Source organism: Erythrolamprus reginae, chromosome 3 (assembly GCF_031021105.1).
Source record: "Erythrolamprus reginae isolate rEryReg1 chromosome 3, rEryReg1.hap1, whole genome shotgun sequence".
Lineage (NCBI taxonomy): Eukaryota > Metazoa > Chordata > Lepidosauria > Squamata > Dipsadidae > Erythrolamprus > Erythrolamprus reginae.
Genome location: NC_091952.1, coordinates 1,298,600 through 1,306,523, shown reverse-complemented (window position 1 = coordinate 1,306,523; position 7,924 = coordinate 1,298,600). Strand labels below are relative to the sequence as shown.

Below are 7,924 nucleotides of genomic sequence, written 5' to 3'. Positions count from 1 at the left end.
GCCCAGGTGGCCCAGTGGTTAGAGTGCAGCACAGGAGGCTCCTTCATCAAACTGCTGGCTGTAGTTCAGCGGTTCAAATCTCCCCACTGGCTCCAGATTGACTCAGCCTTCCATCCTTCCCAGGTGGTTCAAATAAGGACCCAGACTGTTGGGGGCAAGAGGCTGATTCTGTAGACAGCTTAGAGAGGGCTGGAAAAGCACTGTGAAGCAGTATATAAGTCTAAATGCTATTGCCCTTCCTTCCTTCCTTCTTTCTTTCCTTCTTTCTTTCTTTCTTTCCTTCCTTCCTTCCTCCCTTCCATCCTTCCCAGGTGGGTCAAATAAGGACCCAGATTGTTGGGGGCAAGAGGCTCATTCTGTAAACTGCTTAGTGAGGGCTGTAAAAGCACTGTGAAGAGGTATATAAATCTAAATACTATTGCTATTCTTTCCTTCCTTCCTTCCTTCCCTCCCTCCCTCCCTCCTTCCCTATTTCCTTCCTTCCTTCCCTCCCTCCTTCCTTCCTTCCTTCTGTTGTGGCAAAACTCAGTTGCCAGTCAAGGGAATGGAGACCACAAGGAGATTGCATAACTCAGGTTTATTTGATGCATGTGTCAGGTTCAGAAGATGTAAAAGCAATGTCTGAACAACGTGGATTGTTTTTCAGGGCTCTTTATACATTTCCAAAAGAGTACAAAAAACACACAATATCAGCCAATCAGATACTAGTTGTCAATGTTTCCTTATACAGAAAGTAAAAAAGGGGGTTATACAATGTAGAAGGTGCAGAATGTACAACAAAAAGGAACTTGCGGTTAGTATGTGGGTTCATGCATGAAGCTATGGGCCTTGAGAGCAGGTGTCCGATCTATCTCTGCACCATCAAAGCCATGTCCTTTTCCTGTAGCACAGCTATGTTCTACCGGATGCAAGGCACAGATTATAAACACAAAATGTGCTTTTGTACTCTAAATGTCAAGCATAACTATATATGTGGGGCATAGGTCAAGGCTTAAGAAATGCAGAACTTGGGCTAGCACTAAATATGAATGTATATCTCAGGCTAGCTTCCTCATTTCCCCCCTCTTGGAACTCCAACCTAAATAAAACTATTTGGATGGGGTTCCAATGTTAGCATACCTGTTTCTTCCACATTATATGTACAATGGTGCTGTGAATATTTTCCTACTGGCATTCCATTACTGAAAGCGGATCTGAGGCATATTTCAACTTTCAAATCTGGGTCAATTAATGCTAATGAGGATGTTTGTGTAGACCAATGATCCAGTTCGGTATGGAAACAGAGCTGCTATCCTGTCACCAGGTGATTAGAGAACACAGCCTCTGATCCCATCCCTACCTTTGTGTACAATATAACATTCCACAAAACAATCACCAACTTTATTATCACATTTATGCTGCTATGTATTATGTGTACTAGCCCCGCCCCCAGGGTATAGTTATATGTCATGTGTATATGTGACAGTATGCTATACACTAACACTCTGAATTCAAGGGCTTACATCCACAAACTTCCACAACATAAATGTGACCTATTCAGATATATCCTCTTCTCTATGAGAATGACAATGGCAAAGTAAATCATTCCTTCCCAGATTCACAAATCCACCCTCCAAAGTTCCATTTGTTTAAAAACCAGTAAAAGGTCATTCAGTCCTTCTTCTCTCACTCTGCTTTCGGGAGACACTGATGAACTGGCAAAGTCCATTCCTTCATGCCTCAGATCCTTCATGTGTGTCCATGGCGTGCACAGTCATCTCAATCATTATCAGTATTTGCAATGGACGTTCCCAAATAAGCTTCCGTTTGTGTTCTTTTCAGTTTTTACTCAGGAATCAGTCACCACTCTTAAAATTATGCACTTGTAAATAAGCCACCAGCCCGTCAGACCTTAAACGAGAAAAAAATTGGGACAAGTTTTTGTATTTGCTTCAGAAACAATTTAGCATCTCATTGCATCTCGTTCCAGTATAACTCACTTAAACATACATTGCACAATCATTTATACACATACAAATGCTAAAGGTAAACGTTTCAAGGTTGTTATAACTTTATGCTGCTTCTGGGATTCAATTTTCTCCCCAGCTTTTGCCAAATATATTCAGACAGAAGGGAATCCTTTTCAGTTCCCTATTCTACTAAATAGACCATAAAACGTGTACCTATATCATTATTAATATACATTATTAATATACATATAATTTTTCTATACCAAGGCATGTTCTCTCCAGATTTTCCAGGTTCACCATTAAAGACCCTTTGGTCCTGGGAATCCAATATTACCAGGTTCACCTTTGTTATCGACAGTATCAGGTTATTCATCCCAACCACTGTATTCCCTTATTTATATTATTCCAATATCCATGTTTTAGCATATACACTCATTCACACTCAATGAAAAACAAATGTTCTTTTACAATGAATGGAAAACAATTATGGATTCTTTCATGCACATGTCCAACACACACTCATATTTCTCACACTAAGTTAAATTATTAGTTGTCCTTCTTCTTCCCTACTGCCTCTTTTACAGCACCTAATCTTTCCTCAATAATCCATATCTTATACAGGCCTTTCTTATAATCAATCACACTGATCATTCAGCTTTATTTTTAGACAGCTTTTAAAAACCTCTGCTTATCACACAAATTATTATACTACCACTGCTTATTAAATCTCTTCCCTTAAAACAGAGCCAAATCCCAAAATACGTCACCATAGGGTGCAAATATCTATTTTCACAGAACCGGTTTATCTAAATTTACATGAGACTCTCAGCTGTATTCAATGATGCCACAGATTTAATCCAGAAAGCAAGTGTTTATCATTGAATTCTACTCAATTGTGAAAATTTTTCCTAAAACGTTTAGCTTCCTTATGAGCATTGTAAAATTTAGCAACAATTGTCACAGCAGCAATTAAACATTTCCATTTCATAACACCACAAGACTCCCTACCAGTACTTCATTTCATTTATCAGATAGGTATTCAATTCATAATCAAAGGGTTTTTTTAAAAAAAAAATGTTTTCCCTCATCTGGAACCTCAAGATATCCTTCAAAATATCCCAGCTAGCAATTTTCTTATGGGCATACAACAAGAGACTATTCCTTCCAACAAATATAAAAGGCAATTGTTAAAGGAAATCAAATTCCTGCTATGTATCATTTAAATATATTTGTGCCAAAATGCTTCATTCAAATTCCTTTCAAAGTTATCTAGGGTTTTTTTAGAGGTACAGTATTTGCTTTTACTGTAATGATGAAGTTTCTAAAAAGTAACTCAATAGGTAATTAGTAGATAAATTCATCTATCAGAAAACATGAAAATTGGCAGTTATTTTCCCCAGTATTGGACTCCAGTTCATCATATGTGAAACATACACACTACTATACAGAGAAGAAACCCCTTTCATACCCACATCTAGACACTAATCTTGGAATCCATCAACACGGAATTCCCTTCAACTGCCAAATAAAGCCACCAAGAGCCTTTATAACTTCTTTCTCATCCTCAACCTCTTCATATACAATGAGGAAATGCTGTCCACAAGAGTGGACAGCCAGTTGGATAGGAGTGAAACGGACCCAAGATTTAAGAGAAGCAAGCTCCACAACACAAAGGAAGGTAGCTGGTAGGGTCCTCTCTACAGTGTTGGTTATAACTAAACACTAACATGTGGGCACATAAAAAGTGGGCTTTTCAACATAATAATTTTAAGTGTTTTCTGCAGGAATTCAGGAACATTATCTAGGCAGATCCCAGAGGACAGCTCCTTCCAGGTCACAATGGGATAGAGAAGGGATTGGGTGACTTCGGAGGCTTCCATTTTATCACACTAGAAACAAATCCAGGCCTTCCAGTATGTATTCAAAACAATAATCAAAATAACTTCACATAAACCAAAAAGGGGTTTATCAATATATTCACTCACAAATGAGTCAAAGGGGTACACAACTCTAAGTGGGTGTCCCTATATTAAGAGAAGGCCTCATCTGGGATTACTAACCATATACCTTGTGACAAGGGAAACGTTACACAGTGGGTAGGGTCTTTAGGATCCAACACTACTTGTTGGACACTCTGTATGGGTCCAATTAAAGTCACGGGGCCACTTTTAGGTAATTCTAATGACCTTTTAACTACATGTTCCTTTTCTGGGGCGTTTCTCAGTGCCAACTTTGGGAGTTGTTGTGAAGGACTGGATCCTACTGCCCCATCCAGTTTCTCAGGCCATGGAGATAGATAATCAAAAACGTCGGGGGGGGGGGGGTTGTCACTGGACTCGGGATGCAACAAGTCCTGCCCTTGGCATCCTCAGACCCATTTAAATCATCCCCGGAAAGGGATCTTGTAGACTCTCCTAATGGAGGAGTTCTTGGTCTATCCCCCCCTCCCGACTCCCACAGACACAATATTCACTTGTGGGGCCACATTGGGAGGAAATGGGGTCAATTCCTCAACACAACAGGGTACAAGCAGCTCCATTTCTCTTATTGACTCCTTACTGTATGGCAGTCCCAGGTTGCTGGGGGGGGGGCATGTAAGAATATTGGATTCCTCATGCTTGTATTTAGTGAGCCAAGGGGGTGGACTTTGGACCAAATTCAAACACATATCAATAAGTCTGAATCTGACCGAACACTTGTAAGAGCTTTTATTAAGACTTACAAAGTGGCGCTCAAGGCGGCAAGATGCGCGTATCATGCCACCTTGATTGCATCAGCGGAATCCCGCCCGGCCGCTCTGTTTAGGGTGACCCGCTCCCTTCTTAATCAGAGGGGAGTTGGGGACCCCTTACAGAGTAGTGCCGAGGACTTTAACACGTTTTTCGCTGATAAAATCGCTCAGATCCAGGCCGACCTCGACTCCAATTGGAAAACAGAGTCGGCTGACAATGAGTCAGTTGAGGTGACTGGGGCCCGTACTTGTCCACCTGTCTGGGAAGAGTTTGATCTGGTGACACCTGATGAAGTGGACAAGGCCATTGGAGCTGTGAGTTCCACCACCTGTTTACTGGATCCGTGTCCCTCCTGGCTGGTCTCGGCCAGCAGGGAGGTGACACGGAGCTGGGTCCAGGAGATTATCAACGCTTCCTTGGGGAGGGGAGTTTTTCCAACACTCTATAAAGAAGCGCTCGTGCGCCCGCTCCTCAAGAAGCCTTCCCTGGACCCAGCCGTACTTAACAACTACCGGCCAGTCTCCAACCTTCCCTTTATGGGGAAGGTTGTCGAGAAGGTGGTGGCACTCCAGCTCCAGCGATCCTTGGAAGAAGCCGATTATCTAGGTCCCCAGCAGTCGGGTTTCAGGCCCGGTTACAGCACGGAAACTGCTTTGGTCGCATTGATGGATGATCTCTGGCGGGCCCGGGACAGGGGTTTATCCTCTGTCCTGGGGCTTCTTGACCTCTCAGCGGCTTTCGATACCATCGACCATGGTATCCTTCTGCACTGGCTGGAAGGGTTGGGGGTGGGAGGCACTGTTCTTCAGTGGTTCTCCTCCTACCTCTCCGGTCGGTTGCAGTCGGTGTTAGTGGGGGGTCAGAGGTCAACTCCGAGGTCTCTCCCTTGTGGGGTGCCTCAGGGGTCGGTCCTCTCCCCCCTACTATTTAATATCTACATGAAACCGCTGGGTGAGATCATCCAAGGGCAGGGGGTGAGGTATCATCAGTACGCTGATGATACCCAGCTTTACATCTCCACCCCATGTCCAGTCAATGAAGCGGTGGAAGTGATGTGCTGGTGTCTGGAGGCTGTTGGGGCCTGGATGGGTGTCAACAGACTCAAACTCAACCCGGATAAGACAGAGTGGCTGTGGGTTTTGCCTCCCAAGGACAATTCCATCTGTCCTTCCATTACCCTGGGGGGGGGAATTATTGACCCCCTCGGAGAGGGTCCGCAACTTGGGCGTCCTCCTCGATCCACAGCTCACATTACAGAACCATCTTTCAGCTGTGGCGAGGGGGGCGTTTGCCCAGGTCCGCCTGGTGCACCAGTTGCGGCCCTATCTGGACCGGGACTCACTGCTCACAGTCACTCATGCCCTCATCACCTCGAGGTTCGACTACTGTAATGCTCTCTACATGGGGCTACCTTTGAAAAGTGTTCGGAAACTTCAGATCATGCAGAATGCAGCTGCGAGAGCAGTCATGGGCCTACCTAGGTATGCCCATGTTTCACCAACACTCCGCAGTCTGCATTGGTTGCCGATCAACTTCCGGTCACAATTCAAAGTGTTGGTTATGACCTTTAAAGCCCTCCATGGCACTGGACCAGAATATCTCCGAGACCGCCTTCTGCCGCATGAATCCCAGCGACCAATTAGGTCCCACAGAGTGGGCCTTCTCCAGGTCCCGTCAACTAAACAATGTCGGTTGGCGGGCCCCAGGGGAAGAGCCTTCTCTGTGGCGGCCCCGGCCCTCTGGAACCAACTCCCCACGGAGATTAGAACTTCCCCTACTCTCCTTGCCTTTCGTAAGCTCCTTAAGACCCACCTGTGTCGTCAGGCATGGGGGAACTGAGGCATCTCCCCTGGGCGTACAATTTATGAATGGTATGTGTGTATGTATGTGTGTTAGAAAATGGGGTTTTTTAAATGTTTTTTAGTAGGAATTTAGATTTGTCACAAACTGTCTTTTTTTACTTGTTGTGAGCCGCCCCGAGTCTGCGGAGAGGGGCGGCATACAAATCTAAATAAATAAGTAAGTAAGTAAGTAAGTAAGTAAGTAAGTAAGTAAGTAAGTAAGTAAGTAAGTAAGTAAGTAAGTAAATAACTAACTAACTAACTAACTAACTAACTAAGTAACTAACCCTCCTGGGCAGGTGGCCCAGGGCTGGATGGATTCTGTGGACTTCAAGAACTATGGAAACATCAAATGTTCCCATGGGAGGCCAAACTACATTAAAGGAGGGCCACTCTTTAGTGTGAAAGTTTCTAAGTTTATGTTTACTCCATTTCATACCATAGGCCTGTCCTTATTATCATAAACCATATTAAAATGCTTCGTTACAAACTCAAAAGGAGTAGAGGGTACACTTGGTTTTCCCACCTATTTTCCTTAAAATGGGCCTCCCACCTCTGGAGCCCTTGACCCAATAACGAGCCAAAACAAAGGTGACCAGTCTTCGCCTCTGTCCCTTACCGCAGGGAGAGATAGACTCGCACCCGTCTCTAAAAAGTGCCTATAACTGAGGACTTGCCTTTTATCTTGGAGACTCGGTTCCTCTTCCAGCCGGCGAACAGATGTCCTGCTCTTTGATCTCCCACTCGATGGTTCTTGGAATACAAACCGGTGGTGGTGCCGCCCCCGTGTCAGCGGGAAGGTCCTCGGATAAAATGTCCGATGGCACCTGGACGATTCCTCTCTCACATCACAGGGCAACTGATATCACGGTGGGCATCCAGAGGGCCTCAGGGCCCCTCGATTCCCCGTACGGGCCACCAGAAATGTTGCGGCAAAACTCAGTTGCCAGTCAAGGGAATGGAGACCACAAGGAGATTGCGTATCTCAGGTTTATTTGATGCATGCATCAGGTTCAGAAGATGTAAAAACAAAGTCTGAACAACGTGGATTGTTTTTCAGGGCTCTTTATACATTTCCAAAAGAGTATAAAAAACACACAATATCAGCCAATCAGATACTAGTTGTCAACGTTTCCTTATACAGAAAGTAAAAAAGGGGTTATACAATGTAGAAGGTGCAGAATGTACAACAAAAAGGAACTTGCGGTTAGTATGTGGGTTCATAAATGAAGCTATGGGCCTTGAGAGCAGGTGGCAGATCTATCTATGCACCATCAAAGCCATGTCCTTTTCCTGTTGCACAGCTATGTTCTACCGGATGCAAAGCATAGATTATAAACACAAAATGTACTTTTGTACTCTAAATGTCAAGCATAACTATATATGTGGGGCATAGGTCAAG

At 44.1% G+C, this 7,924-nt stretch overlaps 1 long non-coding RNA gene across 1 annotated transcript; it reads right to left on the bottom strand.

Annotated features, from left to right (window-relative positions):
• Positions 1-562: 562 nt before the first annotated feature.
• Positions 563-7,563, bottom strand: LOC139163554 (uncharacterized). The gene is made up of 2 exons (XR_011558497.1): positions 7,200-7,563; positions 563-1,890 (listed from the first exon to the last, which is right to left on the bottom strand). It is a non-coding gene; the product is annotated as an uncharacterized lncRNA (long non-coding RNA).
• Between the last annotated feature and the right edge of the window lie 361 nt (positions 7,564-7,924).